Genomic DNA, 22,032 nt, shown 5'->3' on the forward strand with positions numbered 1-22,032 from the left:
AGAGAAAATGATATTCATAAACATTTTACAACTCGGTACACCCCACAACAAAATGGAGTTGCTGAAAGCAAGAACAGGACCATCATGGATATGGCAAGGAGCATGTTGAAGGCAAAGCATTTGCCAAATGAGTATTGGGCTGAAGCTGTACATTGTGCAGTGTATATTCTGAACAGGTGTCCTACAAAAGCAGTCTTGAACAAAGTGCCAGAAGAGGCATGGAGTGGGAGAAAGCAAGGAGTCACCCACATGAGAGTTTTTGGATGTGTGGCTTATGCACACATTCCGGATCAGCTAAGGAGGAAGTTGGACAACAAAGGGGAGAAATGCATCTTCATTGGATACAGTGATGAATCCAAAGCCTACAGGCTGTACATTCCATCTACCAAGAAGTTCTTTGTAAGCAGGGATGTTCAATTCATTGAGGAAGAAGCTTGGGATGGAAGCATAGAGAAAACAGTGAATGTCAAGAGCTATTTGTCTCATGATGAAGATGAAGAGGAGGTGGCTGAAATGAATCCCCAAACAACAGCGCCAACACAAGGACAGCAAGGTACACCATTGAGGATCAATGAGAGTGCTTCTCCAAGCACACCACAAGGAGGAAATTCAAGTGCATCTTCAAGCACTTGCACACCAAGTGAACGAGGTAAGAAGTTTAGAAATCTAAGTGACATTTATGAAGAAGGAATGAATTCCTTATTTGCCTTGTATTGTCACGTTGATGATCCTATTCATTTCGAAGAAGCAATCAAAGATAGGAAATGGATAGAAGCTATGGATGAGGAGATGAATGCCATAGAGAGAAACAAAACATGGGATTTGGTTGAGTTACCAAAAGGCAAAGAAGTCATTGGTGTGAAATGGGTCTACAAGACCAAGAGCAATGCTGAAGGCAAGATTGAAAGACACAAGGCAAGGCTGGTTGTCAAAGGCTACAAGCAGCAGTATGGGAGAGATTATGAGGAGACTTTCGCCCCGGTTGCAAGAATGGAAACAGTGAGAGCAGTGTTGTCCATAGCAGCACAAAACAAATGGAAAGTCTACCAAATGGATGTGAAATCAGCATTCCTAAATGGAGTGTTAATGGAAGAGGTCTATGTGGAACAGCCTCTCGGATATGAGAAGAAAGGTGAAGAGCACAAAGTGTGCAAATTGAAGAAAGCTCTTTATGGGCTGAAGCAAGTGCCAAGAGCATGGTACAGCAGGATAGATTCATATCTCTTGGATAATGAATTTGACAAATGTGAAGGAGAACCCACAGTCCACATCAAGGAAAAGGATGGTAAAATTTTAATTGTTGTCTTGTATGTAGATGATGTTATTTTCACTGGAAATGATATTTATCTTATTGAGAATTTTAAATCAGTCATGAAGGATGAATTTGAAATGACTGACATGGGTTTGTTGAGATACTTCTTAGGCATAGAAGTAGATCAAAATGAAAAAGGAATTTTTATATCTCAAGCAAGATATGTAAATCAAGTTTTGGGCAGATTTAACATGCAAGAATGCAAGGCAGCAATCACTCCCACAATGATGGGATTAAAACTCAGCAGAGAGGACAGCAGCAAGGATTTTGATCCTAGCTTGTATAAAAGCATTGTGGGCAGCCTTATGTATTTAACAGCAACTAGGCCTGATTTAATGTATGTTGTTAGCTTGATTTCCAGATTTATGGAGAGGCCAAAGGAGGCACATTGGCAGGCAGCAAAGAGAATTTTGAGGTATGTCAAAGGTACCAAAATGTTTGGAATTTTATATCATGCCTCAGAACATTCAGATTTGGTTGGATACACTGACAGTGATTGGGCTGGAAGTGTAGATGATCGGAAGAGCACTTCCGGTTATGTTTTTAATATGGGTTCAGGAGCCATTTCATGGGCTTCTAAGAAGCAGTCCATTGTAGCATTGTCTACAACAGAGGCTGAATATGTGGCAGCTACAACAGCAGCATGTCAAGCAGTGTGGATGAGAAGAATGTTGAGAAGCTTAGGCCAAGAGCAGGCAAAAGCGACAGTGATCTTTTGTGACAATAGCTCAGCTATTGCATTGTCAAAGAATTCAGTGTTTCATAAGAGAACGAAACACAGTGATACCAGGTTTCACTACATCAGAGAATTGGTGAACAATGGAGAAATTGTCCTAGAACATTGCAGGACTCAAGAACAGGTTGCAGACATCTTGACAAAGCCACTTGATCAGAAGAGCTTTGAATTTTTGAGAAAGTGTCTGGGTATGACCGAATGCCCAGCTGTTGAAATTAAAGGGGAGTGTTGAAATCTAATTTCAACGCAGACCAAGCCAGAAACCGTTCACCGGATTCTCTCGGGCCAGCTTTCCGACGAGGGAATAAACCGGCAATTGAACCCGAGAAATTTTAGTGCTGACATGTGGTTGACCCCTGACGTACTCCAACGTCACTTTCTCGGGTGGTAAAGCTCAGCACTTGTTGGCCATCCGATATCGTTATCCGCCGTTCGATCTGCTCCACTCCTTTCAGTCGTTGATTGATTAAACCTGCACATGGGCCTACATCAAATTAAAACTCATGCGTGGAGTAAAAGGTTTATGGTTGACCGCCGTAGGTAAAAGAATTTAATAGTGGTACGAAGATTTTGGTGAGGCTCTTTTAATATGAGCATGGGCATGTTATAATATATGTTTTTATATATATATTTATATACGGCATGCATTAAATAGGAAATCGTATGTAATAAGTTTCATGTTTTGTGTGTTGACTTTTTAAATATAATGTATGGCACACGGGAGTTTTTTCAGTGTGTTCACAGTAGCGTAAAAATACGAGGGTGCAGTAAAAGGAAAAAAAACACACAGCAGTGTGTAAAATGTGAAGAACCAGAGGGTGTATGCACAACAGTGCACAAATATGTTGTAATGTCTTTGTGTGGAGCATTGTAAAACGAAGATGCAGTAAAAACCGAAAAACCATGTGTGGTTTTGGACAAGTAGTGGATAAAGGAAATGGTGAAGCGTGAATTTTTGTAAGCCTGTGTAATTTTGTTTTTCACAGCAGTAAACTTATGTAAATCTTTTTATTACAGCAGTAAGTTGTTTTTCACACCAGTGAATATAAAAAGGATTTTACAATGGTAAATCTTTGCATCAGGTTTTAATGAATAGAATGTTTTTATGGTGGTGAAATACTCTGTCTCTCTGTGAAATTTTTTTTTAGTTGTCTGTGCACAAAAAGATCCTGTGGAGGTAAAACAGAGCATTGCCTCTGTGTGTTTGTTTATTTGGTTTTTGGTATTTTCTCCATTTAAAAATACCCAACAGATTAAACTCTCTAGCGCAGGGAACGACGAGATCCAAATATAGCTGATATCTAATAAACGCTCCAGTGCAGGTAACTAAGGAATCCAAATAAGAATTGGACGGTATATTCTCCTGGAATAACAAAAGAATATCATTTTCAATTGAAGAAAACACTAAAGGGATCCAAAGATGTAAATAAAATATATAAAAAATATTTCACTCTGAGTTATGGCATTGTTTACAAACCCTCACAAGACATACATTGAAACGCCTTTCTTTGCTCTGATGACGATGCACAATGCTCATGCCTTTGATCTTATGAAGCAGCACTCGATGAAGATGAGGAAGGAGCAAATGTTTCCATTTGCTCCTCCATCAAAATATTTTGGTAACAGTACTCCATCATCCATTAACATCATCCATCAAAATCTGTTGGTAGCGGCATTCCACGCTGCAGAATGCTTTGTCACCTCTGCAAAAATCAGCAAATAGAGAATCAAACTAGCTCTAGAGGATGGGAAATCGTAATCAATTCAATTTATTCTCAAAGATTTAAAGCCATGGTATGATAATTATAATGGACCTGTACATGTATATGTCCTTCCCATGGTTCAATTGTCGTTTGCAGAGGCAGCATGCTCTGAGAAAATGGCCAACGGAAAACACTGGAACACTTGAATAGCTCCGAGGTGGCCACGTGAAATCCCATATTTCCTGTCCATTTTTCTTTTGAACAAGGTATTGCAAAATTTCACGCCCCATACCGCCATGAATATACAAGTTATTTGTGCTCGATTTTGAACCACAGGAGATAACAAAAGTGTGGCTCTTTCTAAATCCATGAGGAGAACCAATCGGTATTGTCTCGCTGTGCTGCTTGGGAGAACTCGACTGAAGATCTAAGCCGTTTTCATGAGAATCAGTGATCCCAATTGCAGAAAATGTATTGATGTCTAGTGGAGAAGTTGGGCTTTTGGCCCCATCTGAATCTGAGGACCCCTTTGCACTGAACCCTGTGAAGATCCCAGGGCCATTGCAGAACTTGTGCTTGTCTTTGGGGCAGTTCTTAATGTGTGATCAATCGGATGGATAATCAGGGGTCACATAACACATCTTCTGTGGTAATGAGGACTCACCCTTCAACCCTTGTTCTTAACTTGCCCAGCATAGTCTCTACAATGAATGGCGTTTCACACCTAGAAACTCCTTGTATTCCACTCTTCATCCACAATCCCTTATAACTTAGGGTACACTCTTCATCCACAATCCCCTATAAAGACAGTATAAAAGATACTATTACCTCCAGTTTAAGGACAAGATGTGGGATGTTAATGAGTTGGAGGGTAAAAGGAAGCTAAAGTACAGTAAGGAGTTGATCAATGCCACCCTCCATAACTAGAATTCTCTCTATGTTGACTATCACTAAGAAGAAAATAAACATCACTAGGATTAGAACTAACGCTCTCGGAGTGAGACCAGGCGGTGGTCTACTCCCAAGACTCCTTGGGACGATAGAATTTGTCAATTTTGTGATACTAAGAAGGTGGAAGATGAAGAGCACTTCCTTTTAGATTCTCGACTCTGCCCCTAACCCCTGTCAATTCCGTGTCATTAGTCACACCTCCAATCTTCTTGACCAATTAAGCCAAACCAACTATAGAGATCTTGGAATGCTTCTTTCCCTACTCTTTGATCACAGAAACAAGATTTTGAAGAATGACAATTAGACTCTCTTTTGAAGTCTGATAGACCACATTGGTCTTAGTGGTTATATATATATATATATATATATATATATATATATATTTGAATGCAAAAATAGATCCCCTTGAGTATTTGGATTGTGTAGACTACATAGTTAAAACTTGAAATTCCAACAAATATTTGTTGGATTCAAGACAAAATTGACTAAAATAATTACCTTAAAATGGGCCAAATGTAAAGTAGTCAGACCACTTAACATTGAAATATTTTACTTATGGACCACATTGTCCACAAGAAAATGTTTTTTCTATTATAAATATATCTTTAATTGTTACAATCCTTGTTACATGATGAGCCATAATGCCTTCATAAATATTGGTGTGTTGGGCTTCTAGTCTTATGAGTTTAATGAGTATACTTTTGAGCTGGTCTAGTACCACCAACCTCACTCTAGCCTAGTACCAACAACCTCACTCTAGCGATAGGGATGAGAGAGAGACATATTTTTTTCCTTGAAAAAATATATATTTAAATACGTATAAATATTATTTAACTCTAAGTATTAAATCATTAAATTTATAACCCACATTAATTTTTTTTATTAATATTAATATTTTTTAAATACTACATATTAATTTAATATAAAAATTAAATAAATTTCATGCCCCTTTTATTATTCTTTTTAGGAAGTGAGTGATTTTTTTTGTCTAATTACTTTTTCCCTTTAAACAAACTTACTTTTATATATATAATTATAATTTTCAACTAATTTATTTACATCTTGTTTTGAAACTTTTTAATCAAAACATGTATAAGAATTATACATTTAAATTAGTTAACATGCTTTTTAATTGGTTTAAATAAGTGGGTTTTGAAATATTTCTAAAATTATTTATTTTCTCTCAAAATATAAGTGGGTTGTTTATTGTTTTCTCGATTTTTTTTAATATTAATCAAATATATATGCTCATTTTTGTTTTTATTATAATGGACATTAATTTTAATAATATCTTTTTCTTTTTTTCAAAAAATATATGTGTTAACTAGAAATTAAGCACCGAAGATAGTCAACTATAGAATGCTTGCAATGAACCTCTCAATTTTATAACAATTTTAATTTGCATGCACAATCAAATCATTATGCCAAGTGATAAAAAATATGCTTTATTTAAATGTTTTTTTTTGCAAGCTCTTGAAAATGATTTCTATTAATAAGAGAAATTATTACATTGATAATTCATGTCCACTTAACCATAGGTGTTATGAAACCAGCTCAAGAAAAGATAGAAAAGATAGATCAACGCCTTAGAATTCTGCCTCTTCGAGGGGGCAACCTCCTTTACATTACATAAATGAACAATTCTTGGATGATTCAAATGGCAAAACCTCCTTTTTATATATAGGAGTCTAAGGAGTCACAACATAATCCAGCCGACCTAACAATAATAATATAAAGCCACAAAAATAATAATGGAGGGATTCTATGGGGCACAGTAATAACAATATGGGGGCAATAGGGGCACAACAATATTAATAAGGGGTATAACTACAATAGTAATGGGGTAATCACTAGTATTATAGGGACCCAACATGCCCCTCTCCTTCAAAAAAGTGTTGTACTCAACGCTTGAGTAGTTCTGGATACTTCTGCATAAAATTCTCAGCCTCCCATGTGGAATCTTCAGCGGATAAGTTCTTCCACTTGATAAGATACTCTGAAATTGATCGATTTCGTAGCTGTCAAGTTCTTGTTTCTGTGACTGCTTTCGATTCCAATTTAATTTTTCTTCCTCGTCAAGTTCTGGAAATATTGTTTGAACTAGGAGCTTGTCGCCTATAACCTTCTTTAAACATGAAACATGGAAAACTGGGTGCAATCGAGAAGCTGCAGGAAGCTCCAATTTGTATGCCATAGTACCAATCTTTTGCAACACCTTGTACGGACCATAATACTTTGGTGATAATTTATTATCCTTCTTAGCTTGCTTGAGGGACATTTGCTTATATGGTTGTAGCCGTAGGAATACCCAATCACCTACATCAAAACTTCTTTCACTGCGATGTTGATCTGCCTGTTGTTTCATTCTATTCTGTGCCAACACGAGGTTATCCTTTAAGAGTTGGAGGACTTGTTGTTGATGTTCGATGTGATGTTCCACTGCCTGAACCTTAGAATTTTCTCTTAAATATGATGTGATTGATGGTGGTTGATACCCATAAAGTGCCATAAATGGGGTCATTTTTGTTGCTGTATGGAAGGAAGTGTTATACCACCATTCAGCCAGAGGCAACCATTTGACCCATTGTGTCTGTTTATCAGATACAAAGCAACGAAGATATCCTTCCAAACATTTGTTTACTATCTCAGTTTTCCCATCAGATTGAGGATGATAAGATGAGCTATGAGCTAACTGAGTACCAAGACAAGAAAATATTTATGTCCAAAAATTTCCAGTGAAAATGGGATCTCTGTCACTTACAATAATCTTTGTGTTTCCATGTAGCTTTTGAATTGTTTCCATAAATGCAGTAGAAACTGTACTGGCTTTAAATGGATGTGATAATGCACAAAAGTGTGCATACTTGGTAAGTCTGTCAACTACCACCATGATGACACTCTTTCCCTCAGACTTGGGTAAACCTGTGATAAAATCCATTGAAACCTCCTCCCAATGTTGGCTTGGAATGGATAAAGGTTGTAATAGACCCGGCGTCTTAATTGTTTCAACTTTATTTTGTTGGCAAACCAAACATTCCGCCACAAACTTTTTAATATCTGATTTAAGGCCATCCCAAAAAAATTCCTTCTTAACCCTGTGGTAAGTTTTTAAAAATCCTGAGTGCCCTCCTAAGGGAGAAGTGTGCAATTCCATAAGAATTTTTTGTTTTAGCTGGGAATTCTTACAGAGGTATAAGCGATCTTTGTACCATAACAAATCATTTTTCCAGCTAAATGTATTAGACATACTGGAATCTTGTTGTAACTTTCGAATAAGTGCCCACACTTCTTCGTCATTCTTCCATTCCTCCTTTGCTTCATTTATCCAATCTGGTTGGATAATAGAAATGGCGCACAACAATGCTTCCACATCCTCATCCTTTCTTGAGAGTGCATCTGCCACCACATTTTGCTTCCCTTTTTTGTAGATGATTTCAAAGTCATAACCCAACATCTTTGTGACCCACTTTTGTTGCTCTTCAGAGGATAATCTTTGTTCTAAAAAGTATTTAAGGCTATCATGATCCATTTTTACCTTGAAGTGTCTTCCCATTAGGTAGGGTCGCCATTTCTTAAGTGCATGGAGTATTGCCAACATTTCCTTCTCATAAATAGCTTTGCTTAAAAACTTTCCCTTGATTGGATGACTTTAAAAAGCAATGGATCTTTCCGGTGTAGCTAAGACTGGTGCTTGGCACATTGCCTCTTTAAGATGTTCAAAGGCCTTTGTTGCTTCTAGAGTCCATGAAAATGCATCTTTCTTCAATAATGTTGTTAGAGGTGCTGCTATTCTCCCATAATTCTTAACAAACTTGCGATAATACCCTGTCAACCCGAGAAATCCTCGCAGATGCTTTATGGATGTGGGGATTTTCCATTCCTTAATGGCTTTAATTTTGCTAGGGTCTACCTTAACTCCTTCATGAGATACAATATGACCCAAATATTCCACCTCCTGGACTCCAAAGAAACATTTGGATCTTTTTGCATATAATTGTTTCTCCTCCAATAGTTGTAGCACCCTGTCAACATGTTCAACATGATCCTTCCAAGACTTGCTGTAGATTAGTATATCATCAAAAAATACTAACACAAATTTTCTAAGGAATGGTTTGAAAATTGAATTCATCAAACCTTGAAATGTTGAAGGTGCATTGGTAAGGCCAAAAGGCATGACAAAAAATTCATAATGACCCTCATGAGTTCTAAATGTTGTTTTCAGAATGTCTTCAGTCTTCATTCTGATTTGATGATATCCTGAACGAAGATCCAACTTGGTGAAGTAAATTGATCCATGCAATTCATCCAGTAATTCATCAATGACAGGAATGGGGAACTTATCTTTAATAGTGAGCTTGTTGAGCTCCCTATAATCCGGACACATGCGCCATGATCCATCCTTCTTGTGCACCAATACTACTGGAGCAGAGAAAGAACTTTGACTCGGTTGAATTATACCAGCCTCTAGCATTTCTGCAACCATACGTTCAATTTCACTCTTTTGGACATAGGGATATCTGTACGGCCTGATGTTTGGAGGAACACTTCCTGGAATCAGATGAATAGCATGATCATGATCACGCATAGGTGGGAGACCTTTGGGAGTCTCAAATACCTTGGAATGATTGTCCAGGACTTTTTGGAGATCTGGAGAAATAGATGATTCCGATGTGGAAACATCTAGCGAACATAATTGTGCAATTACACCTCTTTGCTCCTTTTTTAGAAGCTTTGTCATACCATTAGAGCTGATTATCTTTCCTGGTTTCCCTGCAATACCCCTTAATTCAACTTCCTTTCCTTCCATAGAAAATTTGATGAAAAGTTCTTGAAAATTAAAAGCTATTGTACCCAAGGATTGTAGCCATTGGACTCCTAGTACAACATCAACACCTCCCATTGGAATGGAAAGCATTGGGCTAGTCAATACATATTCTCCCATGGATAGCTTGATATTATGGCACTTCCTAGAGAAATTTATTGTTCCTCCATTTGCAATCATCACTTGACACTCTGGTGCTGGATATAGGAAGCAATTCAATTCTTTGCTACCTTACAATGAATAAAATTGTGGGTGCTTCCTGAATCAATCAACACTATTACCTTTTTCTTCTTGATTTGTCCTTCTATCTTGATGGTTTGAGGAGTGGTAATTCCCGCCAATGCATTACAAGATATGGTCAGATTTATTTGTTCTTCATCTAGGCTTTGTTCCTGGAGTATATCCTCTTCTTTTGACCTTTCTTGCTCCTTTTCTTCTTCCTCTTCACAATCTATGTAGAATAATTTCTTCTCAGCACACTTATGACCTTTAGTGTATTTGCTATCACAACTGTAACAAAGCCCTTTTGCTCTTTTTTCTTCCAATTGTTGTGGTGTCAACCTTATAGGTTGTGGAAGACTAGGGGCAACAACACTTCCGTCTTTATAGTTGTGAGTGGTATGCTTCCTGGTTGCCATAATTTTGCTTTCCATTTTTCTTGCTAACCTGAATGCCATTTCTAATGAATCAGGTTCCCAAAGGCGAACATCATGTTGGATATTATCCTTTAAAGACCCTATGAACACATCAATCCTATGCTCCTCTGGAATATCTTTTACCCTTATGTTCAATTTTTGGAACTCCTCAATGTGCTCCATTATTGAACCCTTTTGTTTGAGACTTATCAATTGGCTAAAAAAAGTGTTTCTTTGTGTATCCTCATAATGTGCTATCAATTCTTTCGTAAAAATTGCCCAAGTGATAAATTGTTTATGAGAGCAAAGCCATTGATACCATACAAACTGATTTGGTTCCAAATATAAAGTTGCCATACGTACCTTTTGTGTGTTTTTCACATTATTGAGATCGAAAAATTGCTCCATCTGTAATATCCATGTGGTGGGATCCTTGCCATCAAACTTCCTCATATCGATTTTTGGAATATGGTGGGTCTTCGATCCCACATTAGAGTCTATGGAATCATGATTAACATTTCTTTTGTTGTCATCATGAGTTTCATTTACTATGCTTTCACCATTAGTGACCATTTCTTGTAGCAACTTATTCATATTTATCTTCAATTCGTCCATGTTTGTCTTCAAATCTATCTTCAAATCGTCCATCTTAGCTTCTACACCTTTCTTTAAACCATCCATCTTAGCTTCTACACCTTTCTTTAAACCATCCATCTTAGATTTTGTTCCTTTTTGTGCAAGTGACAATTGTTGCACTTGGTCTCGTAATTTTGATATATCATGTTGCATTTCTTCCTCTTCTTCATGGGTCATGCTAGAGCTTTCAGGTTGCCTACTAGGTGTTTGCATTTTCTTTCCTTGGGGCATAAATTACCAATAATAATGCTTTACTATGCCCTTTGAATTCCTTCAAACTAATTTTTCAAACCAATCTTATGCAAAAATTTAAAAAAAACTACACACCTTTTTTCACTTTGTAGGAGCCTGATATTGAATCTGATGTATCTCTGTAATTTCGGATCATCCAATTCTGAATTTGTGACCTACAGTAGCCCTCTGTGTCCTCTTTCCAATGCCACAAGTCTGACCCAAATTGGATTCTCCAAGGAAGAGTTATGCGAAATCTCCCACAGTGACTTGATTATAGACTAGTTCAGTAGAGCGAACTTGTACGACGTGCCACGAGTCACTGTTTCGACCTTTGGATCTGAAAAATGCATACAAGAAACTACAGTCCGTCCTCTTTCTGTACCTTCTTACTAAATTTCAATCTGATCCCCATAGAGATAGTTATGACAATTTTCCCCAGGTCACTTGTTTGGAATGTAATTCAGGAGTCTGCAAAAATACCAACTTCCTCAGATCATATCTCCGCAAATATAGCGCGAAAATCTCTGAAATTCGGACACGATGTTCAGCGTGATTTCTTCTCAAATGGGTTGTTTTTTCAACTTTGGAAACTCCGCAGAAAAAGATATATAGCGACAATTCCATGATGACATGTTTGGAGCAGTGAAACCCTAGAATCCAAAGCTCTGATACCAAATGTTATGAAACTAGCTCAAGAAAAGATAGAAAAGATAGATCAACACCTTAGAATTCAGCCTCTTCAAGGGGGCGACCTCCTTTACATTACATAAATGTACAATTCTTGGATGATTCAAATGACAAAACCTCCTTTCTATATATAGGAGTCTAAGGAGTCACAATATAATCCAGCTGACCTAACAATAATAATATAAAGCCACAAAAATAACAATAGAGGGATTCTATGGGGCACAGTAATAACAATATGGGGGCAATAGGGGCACAACAATATTAATAAGGGGTATAACTACAATAGTAATGGGGTAATCACTAGTATTATAGGGACCCAACAATAGGACTCATCGAGGAGGCCAATGACTCAACCAGGTGTACACAAAAACCTCAAAATTACAACTTTGACTATAAGATACTAAAACATAACATGATCGGAGACATTATCTATCAACTATATCCACCATTAGCTTGAAGCAATGCATGGTTATTGACAATGAATGGAAAACTAGTAAAGGAGACCTCAAAACAAATAGTAGTTTCCCTGAATTTTATGCAAAAGGTGGTAGTGATTACTGTAATAAAACAAGGACCTTCGAAGGTTTGTAGAGTGATGCAAATGCAACCTAAGCCTGGTTAAAACCCACAGTGCCCCGTTGTTCACCAAATCAGCACTTCCTTTAACCCTATCTTGTTGTCACTTTCCATTATAATAAATCCCTTTATATAAATTACTGTGGGAAGACCTTAATAAACAATGGGAGGAACCAAAAGAGTGATACAAAAACCACCAACTGTTATTGTGTTGTTGTGAACATTCATGGGAATCTGCAAATTGGGAAAAATCTGCCATAAACACCCTCCCCTGGATCATGTCCTCAAACTCCCAACGAATCATCGACTTCATCAACTATGAACCATGTAGCACCTACAACAGGAAATAGCCTTGGAGTTGTTGTGGATGCTAAGAAGCACAAGAACCAATCATCTCCCTCATTGGGTGTTGCTCTATGTGGGTTTGTTGGATTAAGTGAAGTTGCTGGCTTGGGATTCTGTTTCTACAAGAAAGGATTACCGAGATTGGGCGATGTGTAGAGCCCTAATATTGTAGTTGTTCATCCCCAGAATTCTGCTTCGAAGTTTGAGTTGCAAAAGATCATTGCAGGGGGACAAAATGTTACTACCACAACCAACGATACACAGAGCAAGACGAGCAGTGGGCCAAGTGATGTACACATGGTGGAGGCTGTTAACATGATCATCTCAATCAAAGTTCTTTGTAATGTTACGAATGATTTTAGTAAGGAATATGTTTTGGGCCATAGGGGATTTGGTGTGGTCTACAAACGTGAGCTACATGATGGCACTAAGATTGCTGGGAAGAGAATGGAGGCAGTTGTTATAGGTAGTAAGGAAGTATATGCATTCCAAGCAGAGATTGATGTTCTTACAAAGGTTCGTCATAGACACCTTGTTGCATTGCTTGGGTACTGCATTGAGGGACCTGAAATGATTTTTGTTTGTGAATACATGCCTCAAGGCCCTCTCAATCACCATTTTTTTGACTGGGAAAAGGACAAATTGCTATTGCACTTTGTTGCTTTAGTTTCAAACAAGGTTTATGCAATATTCAAAGGGTGAGATCAAAATAACTCTTCTTTTAAGTAAAATACAAGCACTAGGAACTTCAGTATTTGTATGCAAGTTCAAATTTCCTAATAATGGTGGCATGATACAAATATCCTCAAGTGAGGTGTTGCTTACATTATTTTCAATTAAATTGGTACTATTTGATAGTTGGGTCGTATTTTGTATATTTTTCTTGTTTGCCATTTATTGGGATTTTAAAGGCTTTACAATAATATCTTTATTTGAACGAGTTATTTGAATGTGGATGTTGCTTAAATATTCTTGTGGGGTTTTTAAAAGATATTTGTAGTACACATGAGATATTTCTGTGGAGTTTTTTGGTAGTCCAAATTTTGGTTTTTCCAAAAATATTGGTATTAATTTTTATTCATAAATTCATTGTATTTTAATGGGGTACCAAAAATTCGCCATATTTCTATGGGATGCTAGTTTTCAAGATCTTTAAGGCATCATTTATTTTATCAATACGATACATTTCTATGTTGATATGTTTTGCTTCTCAAATTTTAACATCTATAGGTCATGATCATTTTGACAATTTTTCCATGTGTATAGTTCCGAGCTATGTTAACAGAAACGGAACAATTGTCAAATTTCCTGCGAAAATATGCTCCAGAAATGATACAGGATGGGAAACCATGTTTTATACGGGTGTTCTCGTTTTTGGTGAAATAGTTCGTTTCCCACAGCATATTATGAAAAGATGTTTATCTGTTTTCGCTGGAATGTTTTGGTTCCATCTCCGTTTTTCCTCCTTTTCTATATTTCCTTCCTCAACTGGTGTTAAATCCCATTTCAAAAATAACAGTTTCCGAGTTGGTCCCATTTCAAAAACAACAGTTTCCGAGTTGAGTTCTGCGAGTTAGCGGTTGTGCCTGCCCGTAAAGCGAGGTTTGAGCACGATTTAAGCTGGAGAGGAGCGTAGATTCGTCATTCAGCAGACGCTGGTCAAGAAAAGTTTAAGCACGATTTATGCTTTGAGATGAGCACATTCAAAAGACTCCATAGCATTCTGGATTTGTTTGAGGATTCCCAATTCCGGGTATGTTTTCATATTAATTCAATGAACCTAGGCTAGCAATTGACTTCTTTACTCTTTCACTACAGTTCATTGACAACAGGAATTGTTTTGGTGATCTGTTCAAGTTGTCTTTTCTACTGTGATTATGTGATTATATATCATTATTGAACTATATTTTAGCGAATATTCTTATATCATAGAGGGGAATATATGTAGTAAAGAAGACTAATGGTCTCTAAATTCCGAAAAAAATCACGTTGTTACAGTGTTACACACACATCTGATTTTGCCTTGGTCCCTGCAAAACTAAGATGTGATTCATCATTTTGGCCATAGCTCTAGTTGACAATCATTCTGGCCTGATGGCACTGTAGTTGTCTGCTAGGAGCAAAGTAGATACATTGTATAGGTTACCTTCAAGTGAGATACAATTTCACTGCACTTGATTGACATAAATAACTGTTTTCGAGATATGTTGAATTTTTCTTTCACCATTTTATGTGATTATATATATAATGGTACTAGCTTGTGGGGAATTTTTGTTGAATCAGAGACCGCTGTCTTTTCAATCACAAATTCCATCACTTTACTGGTCAGATTATTCACTGGTTTGCCATCAGGGTATACAGATGGAGCGATGTTTGTTAATATAATCTCGTCCCCATCGACGCTCGCATTGTTGAAGTCTATTATGATGTCTGCAATATCAGAGCAGCCGAGCAGTCTATCCTTGACGCTCACTAGTCTATGTAGATATGCAGAATCTGAGCCTATCTGGGTCATGGACATCCCATTACTTAAAGCCATCCTTTAGAACATGGAGTTGTTTCCATTCACAATTTTGAAGCGATATTTCTTTCTCTTCACCTTCAAGTCAGGCCACGCCTTTCCATTCACTATTATCACATCACCGAAATACTCTCGCTGCAAACATATATACAACACTGCATCAATTTCCTTCTATGTGTATTGTGCTGCAGAGAGTATAAAGAAAAACCTGTGACCTATGTCCATAAGTGTATTGTGGTGCAGAGATAGAAAAAATCATGTAAACACCATATTAAAAGTATGAATTAGTTGTTTCGGAAATCAGTTATTAATAAAATGGATGAGCTACTCGACTCTATTTGCCTGTTGTTTTGATGTGTATTTACAATGTTTCATTTATGGTTGTTGTTTCCTTTTATATATCTTTGTTTATTGTTGTAAATTTGTGTTTGGGACATTACATGACCTCCATGATTTTAGCACCCTTTATTATGCAAATAGTGATATATTTTTTATTAATAATTTTACGTACTCCATTTAGATTAGTTAGCCTTGAAGATATTTTTTGGTTCAAAATCTAACTCTCACATATATGCACATTAGGTGACATTTCAAGGATAAAAAGTAGGGTGTCACAAAAATTAATATCATGGTAAACCATCTTTTTTTAAATGGTGTCAGCGAATCTTTGAATTTTTTTTTACCTTAATGAATTTTCTTCTTTTCCTTGCTTTGTGCTAAAAACACATTATTTTTTGTTGCCCCACCTTCCTCCATCAAATTTTTTCCCCTTTTATCATTTAAAATTGGTCTCCCCACTTAAAGTTTTCAAAAGAGAAAAGAATTAGTCTGCCTACTTAAAGTCTTCAAAAGAGAAAATAATTCGTTTCGCTACTTAAAGTCTTCAAAAGAGAAAGAAAATATGGTTTTTTGTGCCCAAAATAAACTTTTTTTATTTTTAATATATAAGAGTCACTAAGTAAAAAACTCAAAATCTTTATAAAACATTAATAAAATGTTTAGAAACCTTAATTCTTTTTGTCCTTATATATTTTTAAATAAATTTTAATAAAAAACTTTTGATATCAATTATATTCAAAAATCTTAAAATTAATAAAAAAGAAGTAACAAAATTATTAATTAAATGTAACTTTTAATATTTTTCAAAACTATTATGAAATATCTATAAAACTAAAAAAAATTACAATTTTCAAAAGTTCACTCCAATAAACAAATTCACTCCAATGCATCTATGCTATTATTTTAAATTGGTCTAACAATCAGTATCATTTTCATTTTCGGCATCTCCTCGGACAAATAAATATCAAGTACAACTTATTTGATTGGCTCTATTTCCTTTTCATTTTTAAATGACATTGATAATCTGAATATATATATATATATATATATATATATATATAGATATGAAAAAATGTTTATCTATTTAAACCTCCATTTTTCCCAAAACAATATGAATTAGTTGTTGTGTATATATAGACAAATTGTGTAAATTTGTATTAATTAAAAAGTTTTAATTACAGATCCAGGTTGGATTTTCTTTGTCTTTTCAAAATCCTCAATCTCATTCCCAAATTCATCAGAGCTTCAAATCCTTGGTGGGAGATTCCATTACCGAGACAACAAGAATAAAATTCACTTCCTGGATATATTCTCCAGAAAAGTATTCTCACCTTTCATTAAAACCAACAATTAGCGCTCATAGAATCATTTCCAAAAAATCCAAAACCACCACTCTATCACTTCATTGTTCACTTCACCATGACAGTTTGCCAATCAATTAGACACCTTTTTCAATTTAGGATTACCCTGCAAATACTCCAAAATGATCACTTGACTATTCCTGGGCGAAGACTACTTCCTTTCCAATCATAATCTGCCATGTAATCCAACTGCCTCTTGGATTTATGCCTTTTTAAACACTTAGGAACAAAAAAAAAATCGGTGATGTCTCATACAATTATTTTTTCGTTTTATTGAAAACAAATGATTCATTTGTTAGAAAATAATATAAATGAATGCGCTGTCTAATGCAATTATTTTTTCCTTTTATTGAAAACAAATGATTCATTTGTTAGAAAATAATATAAATGAATGTGTTGGCTAATGCAATTATTTTTTGGTTTTATTGAAAACAAATGATTCATTTGTTAGAAAATAACTAACAAATAATATAATAAATGTGTTGTTTGATGAATTTTTTTATAGTTTTATTGAAAACAAATGATTCATTGGTTAGAAAATAATATAAATGAATGTAATGTCCCCAGAGTGTTAGAAGAAATTTTGCATCATCCTAGGTGCTCTCTAGTTATATTCTTGATGTTTGACTAGGTCATTTGTAACAATATAATTTCTTTCTTTTTATAACTTAATAAATAGTAATCTCGTACATAGTCTAACCACATCTTCAACATGTAAGGGCCACTTTCTTTTATTTCCATCAAATTAAGATAAATTTATCTGATTTGCCTTATGCTTTGTACTAGATTCTGTGAAACAATTTTATACTTTTTTATTGTTATTACACTCAAATGCTTCTCGCATATGCTTTTGGTACAAGCACTTATCACTAACTTTTGGTACAAGCACTTATCTATAAGTGATGTAAAAATTTAAGTGTTCACAATTGTTTTAGTTTATTTTTTTTAAGTACTTAAGTATTTATCATTTACAATTTCTCTAGTTTTAGTTGTATGGATAGTTATAGATTTTTCAGTTTTCACAAAATTACTTTAGTTTAACTCATTTGGATAGTATTTTTTTTTCAAATGCACATAAATTTAGCCTTCACAATTGTTAATTACTTAATTAATGTTTATGTTTCAAATTTATGTTAAAATTTGGTAGGGACTACTTTTTCTAGCCATAAAGATCAAATAGCAATAATAGAAAAAACATTGAAGTGAACAATAATTGAATAATAGGCACTAAATATATATATTTTTTGTACCACTAATGGAATTTTATATTGTTGTTGTTGTTGTTGTTTTTTTTTTTGAAGCTAAAAATAATTAATAGAATTACACTTATTACATATAACATTGTAAAATTTAAGTATGGTAATGAAATTTAACGGTTTTGAATTTAATTTTACATCAAATGAAATTATGATTGCTCTATGTGTATAGTCTCTCATTAAATACATTAAACTATGCTTGTGAATAAATTTATTTATTCAAACTCTTTGTTAACTGTACTTTCTAATTAAGTATCAGTTTTATTTTTCTTTTTTTTTTTTTAATTAAATTTCAAATATAAACCATGCGGATTAGAATTGGTTGTGGAAGAGAATTATCTATTCTTTATTTCACTCATTTGTCATTACAATGGAAGAAAGTTCACCAGCTTCACAAAGTAGACCACCCTTTTCCCAACAAACGTCTTCCACAAGAGTATCAAAAAAAGTCCATAGCAAAGAATATCAAGAAGCAAAAAAGGCCTTTGAAGCAAGGTTATGGGCAACCGTGAAATGCACTAAATCTTATAGTGGAGGAGCAAGCGGATCAAACGGTTCAAAGTATTGGTTTTTCCCGTATTATAAAACACAGAAATTAGGGAGTGTAGCAAGAGTTCGATGGCATTTACATGGGATGGGGAAAAAACAAACAGTTATATGTACGAGTGTACCCAAAACGGAGAAAGCATATTTACATAAAGAATTTAATAAACTTGAAAAATTGAGACATATTGTTGAAGGTTCAACTCAAACCAACAACATTCCTAGTGGATTAGCAGTTGGTGGTCAACACTCTTATTCTCAACATCAAGTTTCAGTTTCCCACCTTGAAAATTTATGCGATGTAAAAGGGAGGGAAAATATCGATGCATCCATTGGGCGATTTTTTTTTCTCAAATAGCATAGCTTTAAATGTTTGTAAATATCCTTATTGGAAGGAAATGGTGAGGGATATACTTAACTCTGCCCCTAAAGGTTACACGCCTCCTAGTTATGAAAATATGAGGACAACAATGTTATCTGAAGAGAGGGCTCGGGTTGAAGCTAGATTTCATGATATTAAATATAGTTGGAAAGAATTTGGGGTCTCCATTGTCTCAGATGGTTGGACAGATGTCAACCATCATCCCCTTATCAATATTTTGGTATCCTACCCAAAAAGAGTATGTTCTTAAACTCCCATGATACCACAGGAAATACAAAATATGGTTCATACCTAATGGGTCTCTTCAAAGAGGAAATAGAGGAGGTTGGAAGAGAAAATGTGGTCCAAATTATTACAGATAGTGCCTCAAATAATGGCCTTGCTGGGGGGTTGATTGAGGATGAATATCCAACAATTTTTTGGATTCCTTGTTTTGGGCACTGCATGAATTTTCTCCTGAAAGATATTAATAACATTGCATGGGTTGGGAAAACTATAAATGAAGCAAATATGCTACAAAATTTTATTGTTAATCATGTAGCATCCATAGAAATTTATAGGAAATATGCAAATCTTCAGCTTCTTTGATGCACTGAGACTAGATTTGCATCTACATTCATCATGCTTCAACGCCTTATTAAAATGCATCAATATTTGAGAGATGGTGGTATCAATGTATTGGCAGAGATGGAAGGGTTCTCATATTGGAGATGGCCCAAAAGTTGAGGACATTATTATTGGCATTTATTCAGAGGATTTTTGGAGAAGAGTGGAGGATATTGTCAGCTTGATCACACCTATTGTTTCCACCCTTCACATATTTGATAGTGATCAACCATGCTTAGGGGATATTTTTGAGAGTATGGATCAAATGAGAGAGAAAATTCATGATATAATGGAAAATGAAAATTCTAGTATTGGCAAAGACACTAGAAATGAAGTGTGAGAACTTAGTTTGACAAGGTGGAAAATTCTTCATAGCTCTCTTCATTCAATTGCATTCTTACTCAATCCTAAATGATTTCACAAGAAACCATCTACAGATGTGGAGGTGATGCAAAATTGGAACACTTTTATAAGTAGGTGTTACGATCGTCGGGTTGCACTACTTTACGACTTGAGTTGGGAAGTACTTGAGATCAGAAGACCACTTTGTAAATGAAGACTGTGCATACAATAGAGAACAACTTTGACCCATAGAATTTTGGATGCAATATGGTACAGGGACTCCCTTGCTTCATAGTTTGGATATCTGTTTTCTTTCACAGGTATGATCAATACCAAATACCTTTAATGTGTTGATTTATTATTTAAGAAATTAAGTCTAATGTTCATTTTTTATTATTTTCCTTTTAAGATTTCAAATGTATATTGCTAACATAATGTTAATTTTGTTTTACAGGTTACTAGTTCATCTGCATGTGAAAGAAATTGGAGTGAATATGCCTTTATACATTCATCAAAGAGGAATCGCCTAGGTACAAAAAAGGCACAAGATTTGGTGTTCGTACACTCAAATCTATGCTTGTTGTCTCGACAACAACTAGAGTATAAAACTGGACCCACTAGAATGTGGGATTATGGTGGTTCACAAGATGATGGAGATGATGAGCTTCCACTTGAGGTGATACAAGGCAATGCTGAAGACATGCTTGATAGTATCAAGAAGTCTACTGACCATAATAATGCTTTTGGAATTGGGTCAAGCTCAACAACTATTCTAGAAAATGAGCTTGACAGTATAGATTATTAAGTCTATTTGTCTTTTGCATATGAATTGCTAGAAGTGGCTTTAGAGACACATTCAATTATTTATATTTCAAATCTCTTATTCTCATAAATGTTTGCTATTTTTTTGGAATTAATGATTGGCTAAATTTTTGGATTTGGCAAATTATGACATCGTTATTAAAAGTAAATCACTCTTTTTAAATGTTTCTTTAGAACTTCACATGTGGAAACATTAGATTTTTATGATTAATGTTGTGTTTTATATTGTTAACCTTTAATCTTGTTTTTTCTCTCTCCTCGTTTCTTATACACAAAACCTACAAACTCTGTTTCTCGTATCGTTCTCGTTTCTTGTCCCTTTTCCCTTTTCCCGTTTCTAGTAACATAGGTTCCGAGGGGCCTATAAATGAGATTGATAGGGTTATGAGCAAAGGCACAAAAAGTGTGCATGTTACAACCTTGGATAATCTGGTGAATGTGAACTTGCTGTTCACAGTTGCAGTATATGTTGGGTTGTCATTGACAACCCTTGGGCAGAGGAGCTTAGAAGACAGTGGTGCTTGTGATGCAGGTGAGGACATTGTTAAGAACCTTTTTATATTTGAGGTGACATAATTCAGTGCATTATTATTCTCCAATTTGATTGCACATGGCTTTCCATTACCAATCATAATAAGCAACAACAAAGAGCGTCATCAGGCAGTCAAGGGTCACATCAACAAGAAGTTGTTGAAGCCTTGAATGCTTGCCTTGGAATTTGGATATGTAATGGGATGCATGTTCTTGATGTTGTCTATGGTGAACATGATACATATCAGATTAGGCATTCGATTCCATTGGGTAAGCTCCACTGTGAGAGAAACATTAACTTTGTTTGGTCTTATTTAAATAGCCTTGGTTATGTATATATTTACAATCATTTATGCCTTCACTCACTATTATTGTACTGCAATTTCAGTGATAAACCAGAAATGAATGAGATGTACATCTCCAAACCTCTCCAAGATCGTTTGTCTAGAACACGCATTTCTACTGGTCTACTCTATTTGTAATATGATTTTGCTCCATTTAAACCAAGAAGGGTTTCATTATTACAGGGAAACCTTCAGAAACTACTATAGTTGGGATTTTTTATTGTAATATATTCATAGGATGCACCTGTTTACGTGATAGGGTTTCAAGTTTTCAGTTCTTTTGTTGACCTCAGAAAAATTCAAATTGCATTTGATCTTCAAGATCAGAAAAGACAAGTTGTGATAACC

At 35.3% G+C, this 22,032-nt stretch overlaps 1 pseudogene; it reads left to right on the top strand.

Annotated features, from left to right (window-relative positions):
* The first annotated feature begins 19,700 nt into the window (after positions 1-19,700).
* On the top strand, positions 19,701-21,745 carry LOC149210539 (uncharacterized; annotated as a pseudogene).
* Positions 21,746-22,032: the final 287 nt, after the last annotated feature.

The sequence above is a fragment of the Pinus tabuliformis genome, chromosome 1_2 (assembly GCF_031772625.1).
Source record: "Pinus tabuliformis cultivar Carrire ecotype Pingquan chromosome 1_2, CPIR1, whole genome shotgun sequence".
NCBI classification, from domain to species: domain Eukaryota; kingdom Viridiplantae; phylum Streptophyta; class Pinopsida; order Pinales; family Pinaceae; genus Pinus; species Pinus tabuliformis.